Source organism: Bos grunniens, chromosome 14, assembly GCF_055505025.1.
Source record: "Bos grunniens cultivar Pamir isolate PY7600 chromosome 14, Bosgru_T2T1.0, whole genome shotgun sequence".
Classification (NCBI taxonomy): domain Eukaryota; kingdom Metazoa; phylum Chordata; class Mammalia; order Artiodactyla; family Bovidae; genus Bos; species Bos grunniens.
This window is the reverse complement of record NC_141178.1, coordinates 20,450,022-20,469,686: the sequence shown is the minus strand read 5'-3', so window position 1 is coordinate 20,469,686 and position 19,665 is coordinate 20,450,022. Positions and strand designations below refer to the sequence as shown.

Genomic DNA, 19,665 nt, shown 5'->3' with positions numbered 1-19,665 from the left:
CTTTTCTTTGCATTGACTTCTCTGTAGGTTTATTTCTAATAATTTCATGATCCAACAAGCAGTGCTCTCTGTTCTCAGTGGTTCCTGATTCCCCAGGAAGGATTGCCACGAATAGAGATTTCAGGGCCCAGCCTCCAAGACACTCTCCCTCAATGGCTCAGGGCCAGGCTCCAGAAATCTGTATTTTTAAGAAGTTCTCTGGATGACCCTGGGTTGAGTTGACACTTGGGAGCCCCTACTGGGCTTCCCTGGAGGCTCAGTGGTAAAGAATCCGCCTGCCAATGCACGAGACACGAGTTCAAATCCATGGGTTGGGAAGATCTCCTGGAGGAGGAAATGGCAACCCACCCCAGTATTCTTGCCTGGAGAATCCCATGGACAGAGAAGCCTGGCGGGCTACAGTCCATGAGGGTTGCAGAGTCCAGCACGACTTAGCAACTGAGCACAGCACATACAATAACGTCTGCGGGTACGCTGGGCTCCTCAGCAGCTCCTGAGAGCAGAGCAGGACTCACTCCGCCCGTTCTGTTTCCCAGATCGACAGGCAGGTCTGGCCTGCTATCCTCCCATCCACACAACAGAGGGAGTCTTAGTGACTTCCCTGATTACCCAGGGACACAAAGCCTGGCTCTGAGGTACAGAGGGGGTGAACCGATGACCTGTGCCTCGTGAAAAGCTTAATTGCACATCATTTTCTAATTTGTCATCCAAATGAAGCACAGAGGGGTGTCAGGTGAGCACATCGCTCTCCAAGTGACTCACTGTTACACCCCAACCCAGCACTGATGATAAGTGGGTGTCCTCTCCCTCCCCATGTTCCTCCTCCACCCCCCACCCCACACCCCACACCCCTAGGGACTCCCAAACTTCAGGATGCAAATGAATCACCGGGGAGCTTGTTAAAAGCCGGATCATGGGCCCCTGCCCAGGTTCCTGTTTCAGGACAGCCAGAGTGGACCTGGGAATCCCCTTGTTTAACAAGCTCCCCAGGTGAATTTATTTGACACGCAGCTCGTTTTATTTAAACCATAAAGGTTTTCAGGAAATGTCGGCTCTTAAGAGTATTATCGGAGAAGGCAATGACACCCCACTCCAGTACTCTTGCCTGGAAAATCCCATGGACGGAGGAACCTGGTGGGCTGCGGTCCATGGGGTCGCTAAGAGTCGGATACGACTGAATGACTTAGCAGCAAGGGTATTATCTTCCCTTAAGGAATTCCTCTGGAGTAACAATGAATCAGCTTTTTCTTTAAAGCCCTTTTAAAAAATAAATACTGTGTTTCAGAAATCCAACCATGCATTTCAGCTGAGGCCAGTTGAGTACTGCTGGGGGCCATCTGGCCAGCCACACTTCCACTCCGAGAACTGGTCTCTGGTGAGTGAGAAGGGAGCACCCCCAAGCGGGTGGGCTCCTCCCTCGAAGGGAGGAGGGCGGAGGGGACAGGCCGCCCTGGTTCTAACAGCTGGATGGAATGTCCCCACACCAGGGTTAATCCGAGTGGTTTCTTTTTGTGAAGATAATCACCAAATTAAATGTTTTAATTACCAGAATTATATATGCATTTCTTCCGAGAAAAGAGCATCCTCTGGACACAGCATCCACTTCCCAGAGGGTCAAGGGGCTTTGCTTGGAGGGGAGGGGGGTGTGTGGAGGAGTCCATTTTAATTTCATTATAGAACCGGCTTGAGAAATAAAGGCATAGATTGACATGTATTCCCAGCCAGCTGTGACTTAATGAGCTCAATTCAGAGCTTGGAAGCTGCTAGCCACATCCATATTAATATGTCTGTGGAAAAAAACAACAGAGAAAGTGACAAACTGCTATTCCTAGTATTGGAAATGAATTTTAAATGATGGTTAAAATGGCTAACGCGGGTGAGCCTGACTCTGAGGCAGCCCAGCTGGCTGCCCCACCGTGCCTGTCAATAACACCCTCGCTGCAGAGGCAGACGTGGCCCTTGGAAGGAAGGAGCTGTTTTCAGCCCAGATCAGCAAACCCTGGGGCCTGGGGACAGGGTCTACGACAGCCCCCTCCCAACCCTCACCCGAGGCTTTTTATCTTGAATTGTTTGTTGCATAACCATCTAAGTCATCAGGATCACAGAGTCTTTGTGATACTGGTTTCCCAGTCATGAGCACAGCAACATAATACAAATGTCTTGTTCGAACATTTCGAGATCCTAAAAATAAAAGGTGCTGGGTAAGCCTGCCGAGTTAATAAGCAGAAGGGGAGAGGGAGGGTGTAGGTGGGGGAGGGCAAAGGAAATGCACCAGAGAAACCTCGGTTGGTGGATTTTGAAGTTCAACTGCAAAATAGCTACCTGGTTCGGTGAGAAGAGGGCCCCTAGGCTGCTGAACCATTCCTGTAGTACCGCATGGGAGGGGGAAAGCCCCTTTTTCAGGTCTGGAGAGAGGGTGTGAGCATTCTCCTGGGTAGGTCTTTGCATTCCCTTGAACTTGAACTCTGCTGAGTTTTTGGTGGTGGTTGTGTGTGTGCATGACAGGGGAACAGTCAAGATTCAAAGCATAGCCTTTCGAATCAGACAAATCCTGCCTCTCTCACTTACAAAAGATTCAACTGGACTATCAGTTTTCATTTTTTTAAAATCTGGAAATGGGGCTAAAATATTAATACCAATCCCATCAGGCGTTTTCGGATAATTAAATGAGAAAATACACGCTTAGACTCGATTTGGCAGAGGGTAAGCCCTGGATGATTCTTGGCACCATCTCTGACACACGTCTCAGAGGCACAGAGTTTCCAGGTTATTCTTCATTTAAAAACAGCTCTCAGTTACTCCCCTGGTGATGCAGTGGCTGTTTTCACTTTCGTCTCAGGTTCAAAGGATTGGTTAACAAAGTAAGCCACTTGTTATATACAAATAAATAACACAGATATTTATTAGAGAATTATCTAGCTTACTTTCAATATGCTAGTATTAAAAGAAAAGTAGAAAGAGCAGAGAATACATCACCAAATTGGGTTTATGACCAACATCCAGACTTAATCAGCGCTGGGAATCCCGTGTCACAGCTCATTTGGAGTCCCAACTGGGAAAGGGTCCCAGGCAGCACATCTGCTCCGCTGGTAAGACTTCACAGATTGCAGTTCAGGGGTTCCCACTTGTAATCCCAGGACGCAAACTGATATTATCATCAATCTGTGACCAAATTGTAAGCCTATTTTCCTATTAATGCTGTCTGTCTTGTTGTGTAAAACTTGGAATGTAGTGAAGCCTGGGGCTTGGTTGACCAGGCCCCCTCCAGGGGTTCAACAATCTCAAGATTTCTCCCCCATCTTATCTATGGTGCTGCAAGCCTTGCACTCACAGCAGGCAGTCACTCCCAGTCAGGACAGTGTCCAGGCAGGTTAGAAGCAAGGTCAGAGGCCTGCTGTGCTTTGTATCTGAAGCCTAAACCAGACTATTCATTTAATTTCCCTAACAGTGGCTAAGACTCCATGTTCCCAATGCAGGGTGGGCCTGGGTTCTATCCCTTGTCCAGAAACTAGATCTCACATGCTGTAACTAAAATTTAGTTCATATGCCACAATTAAAGATTCTGCATGTGGCAACTGAGACCTAGCGCAACCAAATAAATATATTTTTTTAAAATCTTTCAGGGAAATCCCCTGGCAGTCCAGTGATTAAGATTCAAGCTTCCAATGCAGGGGCCTGGGTTCAATCCTTGATCAGGGAACTAAGATCTCATATGCTGTGGAACACGGTTAAAAAAAATAATAAGCTACTGTATATGGTGATTATGAGGATATTTTTAAAAAGCAACAACACCCCCCCCACACACACACATCTTTCAACACATGTTAAAGTGAAGTCGCTCAGTTGTGTCCGACTCTTTGAGACCCCATGGACTGTAGCCTACCAGGTTCCACCATCCATGGGATTTTCCAGGTAAGAATACTGGAGTGGGTTGCCATTTCCTTCTCCAGGAGACCTTCCAGACCCAGGGATTGAACTCGGGTCTCCCACCTGGTAGGCAGATGCTTTACCATCTGAGCCACCACATGTTGCTGCTGCTGCTGCTAAGTCGCTTCAGTCGTGTCCAACTCTGTGCGACCCCATAGACAGCAGCCCACCAGGCTCCTCCATCCCTGGGATTCTCCAGGCAAGAACACTGGAGTGGGTTGCCATTTCCTTCTCCAATGCCTGAAAGTGAAAAGTGAAAGTGAAGTCGCTCAGTCGTGTCCGACTCTTAGCGACCCCATGGACTACAGCCTACCAGGCTCCTTTGCCCATGGGATTTTCCAGGCAAGAGTACGGGAGTGGGTTGCCATTGCCAGGCACTTTGAAATCAGTGTTTCAACTCAATGCCTAGTCAAAAATCTCAGACAGCTGTGACACCTTCAGGAAAAAGGGCAAAATATTTCACTTCTGCTTTCACACAATGCTCATGGTTAAATCAAGATAAAAGATGCCACCCAGTGAGTCATTTCTAAAACCAGGAGAGGGGACTGTCACCATAATCACTGACTAGAGTCTAAGCCCACTGGGAATAAAATGGGAATGGAAATGACGTAGTCACCAGCACAAACAGCAAACCCCATTTTCTCCAGTAGATCACAGCCAGAAACCGAAAGGAATCGAGTAGTAGTCTACTGACTTCATCAGGCCTCCATTTCCTCATCTGTGACATGGTCACAATAACACCCGGCTCACAAGAGGATAATGTAAATTTAACACGTGGTGTCTGCAAACAGGTGGTGTTTGCGATGTGCTTGAGACCGCACCATGAGCGAACAGCATGCACCACACACTCGCTCCTCCTCCAGCTAGGCGCAGGGACTCGGCCCCTTTCATAGCCCTTAGGCCTGTCCAGTCCCCTGGGGACACCTGGGTTCAGCACTCATCCAAACCCTAGCACCGTGGACACTCTTAGTTGCCATCAGTTATGTGTTATATCTTCCCCCCAAAATAGATTGAAGTTCTACCCCCAGTATTTCAGAATGTATTCTTAACTGGTGACAGGGTCTTTACAGAGGTAATCAAGTTAAAATGAGCTCGTTAGGGTGGGGCCTAATCCAGTCAGAGTGGTGTCATTATGCACATGGAAATTTGGACGCAGGGAGGATATGAAAACACATGTGAAGATGGAGGACCGGAGCGATGCATCTATAAACCAAGGATGATAGAGAGTGCTGGCAAACCATCAGAAGCTAGGGTGAGAGGAGGAAGGATTCCCCACAGGTTTCAGAGGGAGTGTAGCCTGGGCAAATCTCGATTTCAGACTTCTGGCTTCCAGAACTGTGACAGAATAAATTTCAGTTGTTTTAAGCCATCTGGCAGGACTTCCCTGGTGGCTCAGATGGTAAAGTGTCTGCCTACAATGCAGGAGACCCAGGTTCGATCCCTGTGTTGGGAAGATCCTCTGGAGGAGGAAATGGCAACCCACTCCAGTACTCTTGACTGTAGAATCCAGTGGACAGAGAAGCCTGGTGGGCTACAGTCCGTAGGGTCACAAAGATTTGGACATGACTGAGCGACTTTCACTTACTCACTCAACACAGTAGTGAGTTGCATGATAATTGGCACTTTCAGATGGTAAATATACCGAGTTGTGCTCAGTTGTGTCCGACTCTTTGGGACCCTATGGACTGTAGCCCGCCAGGATCCTCTGTCCATGAGATTCTTTGGGCAAGAATACTGGAATGGGTAGCTATGCCTTCTTCCAGGATATTGAACCTGCAGCTCTTGTGGATCCTGCATTACAGACAGATTCTTTACCACTGAGCCACAGGGGAAGCCCAAGACATACTGTATTTATATTCATTTTAATATTTATTTAATATTATTGATATTAAATACATTAAAATCTATTCATTTTAACATTCATTATAGTTTTGGATGCTACTGGATTGGCTTTCATACTGACGATAAGAAATACTGGCAGTTGGAAGAAAATGTTAGTGATTCCATTTTTAAGACAAACATTTTCTATTACTTTTCTTTCAAGCTTTTAGATCAGTTTAATTGAAGGTTATCCTGGGGTTGAAAAGCAAGCAGCTAAAAGCTGTTAATGCTTGCCATCACACGTGTATGGGATTCAGGATTTTATTGAGTTCATGTAACAGAAATATAACTCAGGATAAACTTGATGCTGAGGCTAGTCTAAAGCTAATTTTAAAAAATGTTTTTTTTAATTTATTTTTATTTTTGGCTGTCCTAGGTGTTCATTGAGTTAGACAAGGATGTGGTCCTAGTGTGATTAGATTGACTAGTTTTCTGTGAGTATGGTTTCAGTGTGTCTGCCCTCTGATGCCCTCTTGTAACACCTACTGTCTTGATGAAAGTGAAAGTGGAGAGTGAAAAAGTTGGCTTAAAGCTCAACATTCAGAAAATGAAGATCATAGCATCCGGTCCCATCACTTCATGGGAAATAGATGGGGAAACAGTGGAAACAGTGTCAGACTTTATTTTTTGGGGCTCCAAAATCACTGCAGATGGTGAATGCAGCCATGAAATTAAAGGACACTTACTCCTTGGAAGGAAAGTTATGACCAACCTGGACAGCATATTCAAAAGCAGAGACATTACTTTGCCAACAAAGGTTTGTCTAGTCAAGGCTATGGTTTTTCCAGTGGTATGTATGGATGTGAGAGTTGGACTGTGAAGAAGGCTAAGTGCCGAAGAATTGATGCTTTTGAACTGTGGTGTTGGAGAAGACTCTTGAGAGTCCCTTGGACTGCAACGAGATCCAACCAGTCCATTGTGAAGGAGATCAGCCCTGGGATTTCTTTGGAAGGAATGATGCTAAAGCTGAAACTCCAGTACTTTGGCTACCTCATGCGAAGAGTTGACTCATTGGAAAAGACTCTGATGCTGGGAGGGATTGCGGGCAGGAGGAGAAGGGGACGACAGAGGATAAGATGGCTGGATGGCATCACTGACTCGATGGACGTGAGTCTGAGTGAACTCCAGGAGTTAGTGATGGACAGGGAGGCCAGGCGTGCTGCGATTCATGGGGTCACAAAGAGTCGGACACGACTGAGTGACTGAACTGAACTGAGGTGTTCATTGCTGTGCCTGGGCTTTCTCCAGTTGCAGCGACCATGAGCTGTTCTTTAGTTGTGATGTGCAGTCTTCTCACTGTGGTGGCTTCTCCTGTTGCAGGGGATGGGTTCCAGGGCACAGGGGCTCAGGAGTTGTGACGCACAGGCTTAGTTTCCCTGAGACATGTAGAATCTGCCCAGACTAGGGATGGAACCTGTGTATCCCCTGCATTGGCGGGTGGATTCTTAACCACTGGACCACCGGGGAAGTTCCCTAAATCTAACTTTAATTTGTATCTGAACAGCCTCATTTCCCTTGTGTGATTACCGTAAGTGGTAAATATTGCCACTTGAAATTATGAAATAAATTTATATGGATAAAAATGGATTTATACCTGTTGGAATTCAGTGTAAAGTTGCTTCTGAAAACAGATAAAAGATCTGGACACCACCATACCCGACTAGTACCACCAGCACAGATTGTTCTGGATGAGTTGGACAGAGCTCATTTCCCACCCCTTGACTGCCCTGATGCTCTCTAACCTGTGAGCATGGATCAATTTGGGGATGGTTACTTCCAATCAAACGTGCAACCTGCTGCAGAGCATCTCAAGAGGTGGGACGTCAGATGCTGTGTTGGGAGGACACTCCACAGGCCACCCTTTCTGCCTGCTCCCCGTAAACTCGCGCAGGGCTTCTGAAAAGTCTGATTCAGCCTGTGCCAGATGAAAGCGTCCTCCTGAAAATTCTCTGCTCTGATGTGGTTCTGAGGAAAACACAAGGACTTTTCTTATAGAAATCCTCAGTTTGATTGCAACTTCTCCTGGTGAGAAAGACAATGAATTGCATAGAAGTGAGTCTGCTTTATGGAATGGAGAACTTTTATTAGTGATGCATGTATCAACTTGATTGGAGGATTAATTTTTCTTTATAGAACTGGTTTTAAAAAAAGCTGATTTTCTTTATTACATGGCTAATACATGTTCATTGCTGATCAATGAGAAAATGCAAGTAGCAAGAATAAGAAGTAAATGAAAATATTCATAATCTAAATAATTGGGGGAAACCACAGTTGACATTTTGGTATACATACTCTAAATCCAAGGTCAGCAAACTTTCTCTGTTAGGGATGAGATAGTAAATATTATAGGCTTTGCGGGCTAAGAAGTGGGCTTCCCAGATGGCTCAGCAGTAAAGAATTCGCCTGCCATCCAGGGGACTCAGGAGACGCAGGTTCAATCCCTGGGTTGGGAAGATCCCCTGGAGGAGGAAGTGGCAAATCACTCTGGTATTCTTGACAGAGAAATCCTGTGGACGGAGGAGCCTGGTAAGTCTACAATCCAAAGGGTCTCCAAGAGTCAGACACAACTGAGCACAGCACAGGCCAAAAGGTGAAACAGAGAATATTATGTAGGCACTTACATCAGTACAACAGAGAATACCAACTGTCATAGAATTCTTACTGATAAAATTCAAAATATAATAATACAAACAATAATGATAAATGAGTTCAATTTTTTGTAATAAAGGTCTACTTACAGTAAGAATGGAATTTTTGGGGGTGAGGATCACATTTTGCTGAATTGGGGTTCAAAGTTAGTGTTCCCACTAATGGACACTGAAATCTCTTGAAACATTTATTGTTATTACTGATATGTAATGGAATTTCATGTATTTTATCCTGGAAAATGTCTTTTTACACAGCAAGGTGCTACCAAATACCGATACCAGTTTTCAACCATACAATTTTAATTGAGCCTATTCATTGTTTGGAAGGCATTTTTAGAATTCTATTCCTTCTGTTTGTATTTGGATGGCTAAAAATTTCATTCAGGTTTTCCATGAAATGGTATAGAAAAACCTGAAAGAGTTTTTTGGTCAACCCAATATTGGCCCTTGAGCATGTCATTGTCTTTTTTCCCTAGTGGCTCAGACAGTAAAGAATCTGCCTGCAATACGGGAGACCCAGGTTAGATCCCTGGGTTGGGGAGATCCCCTGGAGAAAGGAATGGCAACCCACTCCACTATTCTTGCCTGGAAAATCCTACGGACAGAGGAGCCTGGTGGGCCCCAATCTGAGGGGTCGCAAAGAGTTGCACACAACTGAGCAACTAACACACACACACTCATGTCTTTATAATTCAGATTAATCACTTCCAATTGAAGATAAGGTGGAAGCTCCTCAACTACAGATAAGTGGATTCTGAAATATGGAAATTCCCTTTATACTTGCATGGAACTTCAAAAAATGCTGCTGAAACTACAGTATGAGCTGAGTATATAAATATACCCACTGAAAATTTGTGTGGGAATGGAGATCTCAATTATCACTTTAATTTTTAAAAGCACAGCAACCGTGTAAAGCAGTATGACATGACTTGTGATCCAAATTAATGTTAGTTACCATCAAGATGATCTCATTGCAGTACATAAGTTTTGTACATAAACACTGTTTTGTCTCTTAATTTTAGATTGAATTCATTAAGCATTATCAAGTCTGCAATAGAAGTTAATTTTCAAAGCCATTCAGTGTTCAATAATCATGACTGCTTAATAAATAAATAAACAAATAAATGAAAATAATCAAGGGAAGTAGTTCTCACTCAGAAACATTTCAATCTTAGGTTCAAGTTCAAAAGTTGCAATAAAACTTTACAACTGCTAAGCCACAGAACTGTGGTCATGGCTGTGAGATACAGGATATTTAACTTCAATTTGTGACAAAAATTCACATAACCGACAATGGTTAAGTCCACAGCAATAAATAGCAGTATAGATTCAATAATACACGATAGATTCAAGTATTTTCTGCCAAGTACTCTTGATACATAATGTGGTAAAGACCATAGGTTTTTAATACCCTCCATTTTCACAAGCTTCGTAAAGTTTTCTGACTGATACTTTCTTTTTCTGCTCCACACATTTTTCTTTTTTTTTTTTTTTACCACCATCAGTTGTTTGGTAGTCAGTACTAGTTAGTTAGAAGTTAAGAATTAGAGGTTAAAAAGAAACTGTAAAATACACTTTAAGGTCTATTTATCTCACATGCTAGTTAAGTAATGCTCAAAAGTCTCCAAGCCAGGCTTCAGCAATATGTGAACCGTGAACTTCCAGATGTTCAAGCTGGTTTTAGAAAAGGCAGAGGAACCAGAGATCAAATTGCCAACATCCGCTGCATCATAGAAAAAGCAAGAGAGTTCCAGAAAAACATCTATTTCTGCTTTATTGACTATGCCAAAGCCTTTGACTGTGTGGATCACAATAAACTGTGGAAAATTCTGAAAGAGATGGGAATACCAGACCACCTGATCTGCCTCTTGAGAAATCTGTATGCAGGTCAGGAAGCAACAGTTAGAACTGGACATGGAACAACAGACTGGTTCCAAATAGGAAAAGGAGTACATCAAGGCTGTATATTGTCACCCTGCTTATTTAACTTCTATGCAGAGTGCATCATAAGAAACGCTGGACTGGAGGAAGCACAAGCTAGAATCAAGATTGCCAGGAGAAATATCAATAACCTCTGATATGCAGATGACACCACTCTTACGGCAGAAAGTGAAGAAGAACTAAAGAGCCTCTTGATGAAAGTTAAAGAGGAGAGTGAATAAGTTGCCTTAAAACTCAACATTCAGAAAACTAAGATCATGGCATCTGGTCCCATCACTTCATGGGAAATAGATGGGGAAACAGTGGAAACAGTGTCAGATTTTATTTTTGGGGGGCTCCAAAATCACTACAGATGGTGACTGCAGCCATGAAATTAAAAGATTCTTACTCCTTGGAAGGAAAGGAGTCTATGACCAACCTAGACAGCATGTTAAAAAGCAGAGACATTACTTTGCCAACAAAGGTTCATCTAGTCAAGGCTATGGTTTTTCCTGTGGTCATATATGGATGTGAGAGTTGGACTGTGAAGAAGGCTGAGCGCCGAAGAATTGATGCTTTTGAACTGTGGTGTTGGAAAAGACTCTTGAGAGTCCCTTGGACTGCAAGGAGATCCAACCAGTCCATTGTGAAGGAGATCAGCCCTGGGATTTCTTTGGAAGGAATGATGCTAAAGCTGAAACTCCGGTACTTTGGCCACCTCATGCAAAGAGTTGACTCATTGGAAAAGACTTTGATGCTGGGAGGGATTGGGGGCAGGAGGAGAAGGGGACGACAGAGGATGAGATGGCTGGATGGCATCACTGACTTGATGGACATGAGTCTGGGTGAACTCCAGGAGCTGGTGATGGACAGGGAGGCCTGGTGTGCTGTGATTCATGGGGTTGCAGAGAGTCGGACACAACTGAGCGACTGAACTGAACTGAACTGAACTGATACAACTTTATTGAAGTTGGCATCATTCTAAAACATACAGGCAAAGATGAAAGGATCTGACTACATAAAAAATTTAAGTTTCATTATATCAAAAGAACAGTATAAAAAGGCAAAATGATAGGATACTGAAAGAGAAACTCCCCAGGTCAGTAGGTGCCCAATATGCTACTGGAAATCAGTGGAGAAATAACTCCAGAAAGAATGAAGGGATGGAGCCAAAGCAAAAACAATACCCAGCTGTGATGTGACTGGTGATAGAAGCAAGGTCCAATGCTGTAAAGAGCAATATTGCGTAGGAACCTGGAATGTCAGGTCCTTGAATCAAGGCAAATTGGAAGTGGTCAAACAAGAGATGGCAAGAGTGAATGTCGACGTTCTAGGAATCAGCGAACTGAAATGGACTGGAATGGGTGAATTTAACTCAGATGACCATTATATCTGCTACTGCGGGCAGGAATCCCTCAGAAGAAATGGAGTGGCCATGATGGCCAACAAAAGAGTCTGAAATGCAGTACTTGGATACAATCTCAAAAACGACAGAATGATCTCTGTTCGTTTCCAAGGCAAACCATTCAATATCACAGTAATCCAAGTCTATCCCCCAAGCAGTAACGCTGACGAAGCTGAAGTTGAATGGTTCTATGAAGACCTACAAGATCTTTTAGAACTAACACCCAAAAAAGATGTCCTTTTCATTATAGGGGACTGGAATGCAAAAGTAGGAAGTCAAGAAACACCTGGAGTAACAGGCAAATTTGGCCTTGGAATATGGAATGAAGCAGGGCAAAACTAATAGAGTTTTGCCAAGAAAATGCACTGGTCATAACAAACACCCTCTTCCAACAACACAAGAGAAGACTATACATGGACATAACCAGATGGTCAACACTGAAATCAGATTGATTATATTCTTTGCAGCCAAAGATGGAGAGGCTCAATACAGTCAGCAAAAACAAGACCAGGAGCTGACTGTGGCTCAGATCATGAACTCCTTATTACCAAATTCAGACTGAAATTGAAGAAAGTGAGGAAAACCATTAGGCCATTCAGGTATGACCTAAGTCAAATCCCTTATGATTATACAGTGGAAGTGAGAAATAGATTTAAGGGACTAGATCTGATAGAGTGCCTGATGAACTATGGACAGAGGTTTGTGACATTAAACAGGAGACAGGGATCAAAACCATCCCCAAGAAAAAGAAATGCAAAAAAGCAAAACGGCTGTCTGAGGAGGCCTTACAAATAGCTGTGAAAAGAAGAGAAGCGAAAGGCAAAAGAGAAAAGGAAAGATATAAACATCTGAATGCAGAATTCCAAAGAATAGCAAGAAGAGATAAGAAAGCCTTCCTCAATTATCAATGCAAAGAAGTAGAGGAAAACAATAGAATGGGAAAGACTAGAGATCTCTTCAAGAAAATTAGAGATACCAAGGGAACATTTCATGCAAAGATGGGCTCAATAGAGGACAGAAATGGTATGGATCTAACAGAAGCAGAAGATATTAAGAAGAGGTAGCAAGAATACACGGAAGAACTGTACAAAAAAGATCTTCACGACCCAGATAATCATGATGGTGTGATCACTGACCTAGAGCCAGACATCCCGGAATGTGAAATCAAGTGGGCCTTAGAAAGCATCACTACGAACAAACCTAATGGAGGTGATGGAATTCCATTTGAACTATTTCAAATCCTAAAAGATGATGCTGTGAAGGTGCTGCACTCAATATGCCAGCAAATTTGGAAAATTCAGCAGTGGCCACAGGACTGGAAAAGGTCAGTTTTCATTCCAATCCCAAAGAAAGGCAATGCCAAAGAATGCTCAAACTACTGCACAATTGCACTCATCTCACACGCTAGTAAAGTAATGTTCAACATTCTCCAAGCCAGGCTTCAGCAATATGTGAACTGTGAACTTCCAGATGTTCAAGCTGGTTTTAGAAAAGGCAGAGGAACCATAGATCAAATTGCCAACATCTGCTGGATCATCAAAAAAGCAAGAGAGTTCCAGAAAAACATCTATTTCTGCTTTATTGACTATGCCAAAGCCTTTGACTGTGTGGATCACAATGAACTGAATGAGTTCACAATGAAATGATTGTGAACTGAATGAGAACACAATGAAAGAGATGGGAATGCCAGACCACCTGACCTGCCTCTTGAGAAACCTGTATGCAGGTCAGGAAGCAACAGTTAGAACTGGACATGGAACAACAGACTGGTTCCAAATAGGAAAAGGAGTACGTCAAGACTGTATATTGTCACCCTGCTTGTTTAACTTATATGCAGAGTACATCATGAGAGACGCTGGGCTGGACGAAGCACAAGCTGGAATCAAGATTGCCAGGAAAAATATCAATAACCACAGATATGCAGAGGACACCATCCTTATGGCAGAAAGTGAAGAACTAAAGAGACTCTTGATGAAAGTGAAAGAAGAGAATGAATAAGTTGGCTTGAAGCTCAACATTCAGAAAACTAAGATCATGGCATCTGGTCCCATCACTTCATGGCAAATAGATGGGCAAACAGTGGCAGACTCTGGACTCCAAAATCACTGCAGATGGTGACTGCAGCCATGAAATTAAAAGACGCTTACTCCTTGGAAGGAAAGTTATGACCAACCTAAACAGCATATTAAAAAGTAGAGACATTACTTTGTCAACAAAGGTCCATCTAGTCAAGGCTATGGTTTTTCCAGTAGGCATGTATGGATGGGAGAGTTGGACTATAAAGAAAGCTGAGAGCTGAAGAATTGATGCTTTTGAACTGTGGTGTTGGAGAAGACTCTTGAGAGTCCCTTGGACTGCAAGGAGATCCAACCAGTCCACCCTAAAGGAGATCAGTCCTGGGTGTTCATTGGAAGGACTGATGTTGAAACTGAAACTCCAATACTTTGGCCACCTGATGTGAAAAGCTGACTCATTTGAAAAGACACTGTTGTTGGGAAAGATTGATGGCAGGAGGAGAAGGGGATGACAGAGGAGAGATGGTTGGATGGTGTCACCAACTTGATGGACATGAGTTTGGGTAAACTCCGGTAGTTGGTGATGGACAGGGAGGCATGGCGTGCTGCAGTTCATGGGGTCACAAAGAGGTGGACACAACTGAGCGACTGAACTGAACTGAACTGAATGGTAAAGAATCTGCCTGCCAATGCAGGAGATATAAAAAATTCAGGTTTGATCCCTGGATTAAGAAGATCCCCTGGAGGAGGGAATGGTAACCCACTCCAGTATTCTTGCCTGGAGAATTCCATGGACAGAGGAGCCTGGTGGGTTACATACAGTCCATGGGATTGCAAAGAGTTGGACACAACTGAGTTACTGAGCACACAGATATAAGGTAACACTAAGAAGTTTCAGGGATTTGGACCTGATATTGTTTTGTTGTTTGTTTTAAAATTATTTAGTTGTTTATTTATTTATTTTAGTTGCACTGGGTCTTTTTTGCTGCATGAGGGCTTTCTCTGGTTGCAGCAAGCGGGGGCTACTCCACAGTGCACCGGCTTTTCACTACAGTGGCTTCTCCTGTTACCAAGTACGGGGCTCTAGACACGTGGGTCTAGATGTCTCCAGTAGTTCCAGGGCTCTAGCCCAGTAGTTGAGGCGCATGTGTTTAGTTGCTTTGCAGCATGTAGAATCTTCCCAGACCAGGGATTGAACCTGTGTCCCCTGCATTGGCAGGTGGATTCCCATCCACCAGGGAAGTCCTTGGACTTCCCCTTATAAATGGTAATTATTGTTGACAGCCCCCTACAAGTGGTAATGCCCAGTAGCTACAAGGGTATTATGGAGAAATAGGTGCTCACTGCTATTGGGTATGAAATTGTTAACATATTTCTTTATGGCATATTAACCTTGGTTTGCTTCTCCAGATCCACTGTCTACTCTTCTCCATCCTTCTGTGTCCCTGGGGGCTGACTTGTGTGGACTGGTCTCTGGCTAGGTGGTGTTAGTTAGAGTCATGGGAAGGAGTTGGGAGGATGGGAAGAAAGTGAAGGTACTATTTCTTTGGTTTCTGCAGCTGCCTGGGCTTGCTGCATCTCTGCACCAAGGCCGTACCCTCTATCACATCAGATCAGATCAGATAAGTCACTCAGTCGTGTCCAACTCTTTGCGACCCCATAAATCGCAGCACGCCAGGCGTCCCTGTCCATCACTAACTCCCAGAGTTCACTCAGACTCATGTCCATCGAGTCAGTGATGCCATCCAGCCATCTCATCCTCTGTTGTCCCCACACAGTCAAAGGCGACCCTCCCCAAATACCCACCTCTGCAGGTTCTGGTAACTGCTCCCTCCCCAACCCCTCTGGCCTGGGGGTGGTAGTATCCCCCAGCACTGCACCATCCCTGGCAGGTTTCACACATTTGTACGTCGTCATTTTATTAGACCTCCCTCAATTACCCACGGAGAAGTCAATGGCACCCCACTCCAGTACTTTTGCCTAGAAAATCCCATGGACGGAGGAGCCCGGTAGGCTGCAGTCCATGGGGTCGCTAGAGTCAGACACGACTGAGCAACTTCACTTTCGCTTTTCACTTTCCTGCATTGGAGAAGGAAATGGCAACCCACTCCAGTGTTCTTGCCTGGAGAATCCCAGGGATGGGGCATCCTGGTGGGCTGCCGTCTATGGGATCACACAGAGTCGGACACGACTGAAGCGACTTAGCAGCAGCAGCAGCAGCAATTACCCAGTTTTGGCATGCCACCTGTTTCCTGTCAGGCCCTAACTGGTGCAAGTGCTACGTATCAAATCAGAGATCTATTTAGGAGAAAGTTTATTAGCAGCATTATTTATTATAACAGAAACTCAGAACAGCCCAAAGAACCAAACTGGAGACTGGCTAAGCAAATTATAATGCCTCCACATAGTATGTACAAGTATATGAGAATCATATTATAAAAGAATATTAATAAGATGAGAAAATGGTCACCATATATTCCCGCAAAATTGTATATTTAATAATTTCTCATTTCTGTAAAATTTTAATGGTAAAGAAGATTAAAAGCATATGTAATATTAAATTTTAGTAAAAATTATATCAATATGTGCTTGTATATCTAATGTATAAAATGTATTTTTTTGTGTAGCTTTTATATAATATGTGTTGTTATATAATGCAATTATCTCACAAATGTATATTATATAGATTTATTACATTCTGTGTGATGTCACTTTTTGTAAATTATTTACGTATCTACTCATACATGCTTTGTGTCATATGTGTAGTATATAACATACACATGTTACAGACAGCATGTCTGTATATGCATGGAAAGAATATCTCTTTTTCAGATGTTGGTTGAGATCATTCAGCCCTCTGAGCTTGAGACAGAATAGGTTGTATCCTCTAGTCCGGGTTTGCGAAAACTACAATGTACACTGTCCTGTAAAGACTGATCCCGATGCCCAGGAGCTCACAGCTGCCTGCGGCCTCTCTCTCAGCGCGCCCCGGCGCAGACGTGGGATTCACTCATGTCCCTGAATTTCTCCAAAACCACCTGCACTAGGCAAATGAGTGTGTGGCAGACTTTTCTTAAGATCCAGAGTGCTGCATGGCTAACTGTCCTACTGCAAGCATCTCGGGCACTTCCAGCCCAAGCTCTGACCGCCGAGGGCCGCTCTTGGCCGTGGGCGTGGCTGTGGGCGTGGCCGCGGCCGTGGGCTGCCGATCACAGGGCTGCACCGGATCAGGGCCCGCCTCTCCTCTAGGCGCTTTTGGCTTCAATTTCCTCACCCTCTCCTTACCGTGTGCTCCCCACCCCAATATTACCAACTGAGACTCCTTGGTGACTCTGGCAGACGTCAGTCTGGGACGGAAGATACCAACGAATCGTGACTCTGAACCGTGAGTCCCTCCCGACTGCCGGTCTCTAAGAGGAAAGAAGCAGTGAATGATGCTGGCTCTCTGGGTAGGCAGGAAAAATCCCGCCCCGCTGCTCACCTAGCTCTGACCTTTGGGGCACTGGTCTCCACGTACCTCAGTTTCCTTATATACAAAATGGGGGCGGTGCTAACATTTAAGAGGGTCGCTGAGAATTAAATGAATTAAATACAGAAGAATATGTTTGGACTTGGTCATAGGCAGAAGTTTCTTAGATTTAATATGTACAAAGTGCTTAGAATATTTGGCACAAAGTAAACACTGTTAAATATTAGCTGTTTTTCTCCGTAAATATGCATACACCCTCACCTTCATCTCCTCACCCCACCCCACCCCATGAACATGCAGGAGCAGCTATGGTCCACTTGGTTTTGAATTATATATTTATATCTGTTGTTGTTGAGTGGCTGGTGGTGGTGGTTTAGTCACTACGTCGTGTCCGACTCTTGTGACCCCATGGACTGCAGCACGCCAGGCTTACCTGTCCATCACCAACTCCTGGAGCTTGCTCAAACTCATGTCCATCGAGTCAGTGATGCCTTCCAACCATCTCATCCTCTGTCCTCCCCTTCTTCACCTGCCTTCAATCTTTCCCAGCATCAGGATCTTTTCCAGTGAGTCAGTTCTTTGCATCAGGTGGCCAAAGTATTGAAGTTTCTGCTTCAGCATCAGTCCTTCTGATGAATATTCAGGACTGATTTCCTGACTCTCTCTCAAGAGTCTTCTCCAACAACACAGTTCAAAAGCATCAGTTCTTCGGTGCTCAGCTTTCTTTATAGTCCAGCTCTCACATCCATACATGACAACTAGAAAAACCATAGCTTTGACTAGACAGACCTTTGTCGGCAAAGTAATGTCATTGCTTTTTAATATGCTGTCTAAGTTGGTCATAGCTTTTCTTCCAAGGAGCAAGTGTCTTTTAATTTCATGGCTAGCCATGAAAATCTTGGGATTTTGGAGCCCAAGAAAAGAAAGTCTGTCACTGTTTCCATTGTTTCCCTATCTATTTGTCATGAAGTGATGGGACCAGATGCCATGATCTTAGTTTTTTGAATGTTGAGTTTTAAGCCAACTTTTTCACTCTCCTCTTTAACTTTCATCAAGAGGCTCTTTAGTTCCTCTTCACTTTCTGCCATAAGGGTGGTATCATCTGCATATCTGAGGTTATTGATATTTCTCCCAGCAATCTTGATTCCAGCTTGTGCTTCACATGATGTACTCTGGATATAAGTTAAATAAGCAGGGTGACAATATACAGCCTTGATGTATTCCTTTCCCAATTTGGAACCAATCTGTTGTTCCATGTCTGGTTCTAACTGTTGCTTCTCGACCTGCATACAGATTTCTCAGGAGGCAGGTAAGGTGGTCTGGTATTCCCATCTCTTTAAGAATTTTCCATAGTTGGTTGTGATCCACACAGTCAAAGGCTTTGGCATAGTCAATGAAGCAGATGCTTTTCTGGAACTCTCTTGCTTTTATATATATATATATATATATATATATGTATATATATAAATATTTTAAATATAAATATTTATATATAGAAAAGTATATCTTTATATATAGCTATATATATCTTTTATATTTAGCTATAGCAAATTCAGACTTTAATTGAAGAAAGTAGGGAAAACCACTAGACCATTCAGGTATGACCTAAATCAAATCCCTTATGATTATACAGTGGAAGTGAGAAATAGATTTAAGGGCCTAGATCTGATAGATAGAGTGCCTGATGAACTATGGAATGAGGTTCATGACATTGTACAGGAGACAGGGATCAAGACCATTCCCATAGAAAAGAAATGCAAAAAAGCAAAATGGCTGTCTGGGGAGGCCTTACAAATAGCTGTGAAAAGAAGAGAAGAGAAAAGCAAAGGAGAAAAGGAAAGATATAAAAATCTGAATGCAGAGTTCCAAAAATAACAAGAAGAGATAAGAAAGCCTTCTTCAGTGATCAATGCAAAAAAATAGAGGAAAACAACAGAATGGGAAAGACTAGGGATCTCTTCAAGAAAATCAGAGATACCAAAGGAACATTTCATGAAAAGATGAGCTTGATACAGGACAGAAATGGTTTGGACCTAACAGAAGCAGAAGATATCAAGAAGAGATGGCAAGAATACACAGAAGAACTTTACAAAAAAGATCTTCACGACCCAGATAATCATGATGGTGTGATCACTGACCTAGAGCCAGACATCCTGGAATGTGAAGTCAAGTGGGCCTTAGAAAGCATCACCACAAACAAAGCTAGTGGAGGTGGTGGAATTCCAGTTGAACTATTCCAAATCCTGAAAGATGATGCTGTGAAAGTGCTGCACTCAATATGCCAGCAAATTTGGAAAACTCAGCAGTGGCCACAGGACTGGAAAAGGTCAGTTTTCATTCCAATCCCAAAGAAAGGCAATGCCAAAGAATGCTCAAACTACTGCACAATTGCACTCATCT

At 43.6% G+C, this 19,665-nt stretch overlaps 1 long non-coding RNA gene across 2 annotated transcripts in view; it reads left to right on the top strand.

The window, feature by feature from the left end:
• The window catches only part of LOC147359152 (uncharacterized), a 72,211-nt gene that overhangs the window by 2,085 nt on the left and 50,461 nt on the right, over nt 1–19,665 (top strand). Inside the window, exons 3-4 of one of the 2 annotated variants that reach the window (XR_015140563.1) lie at nt 1,286–1,375; nt 8,933–14,758. This is a non-coding gene — a long non-coding RNA (uncharacterized LOC147359152). Of the gene's footprint in view, nt 1–1,285; nt 1,376–8,932; nt 14,759–19,665 lie in introns of those variants that run through there. The other variant, XR_015140562.1, reaches the window with a different exon arrangement.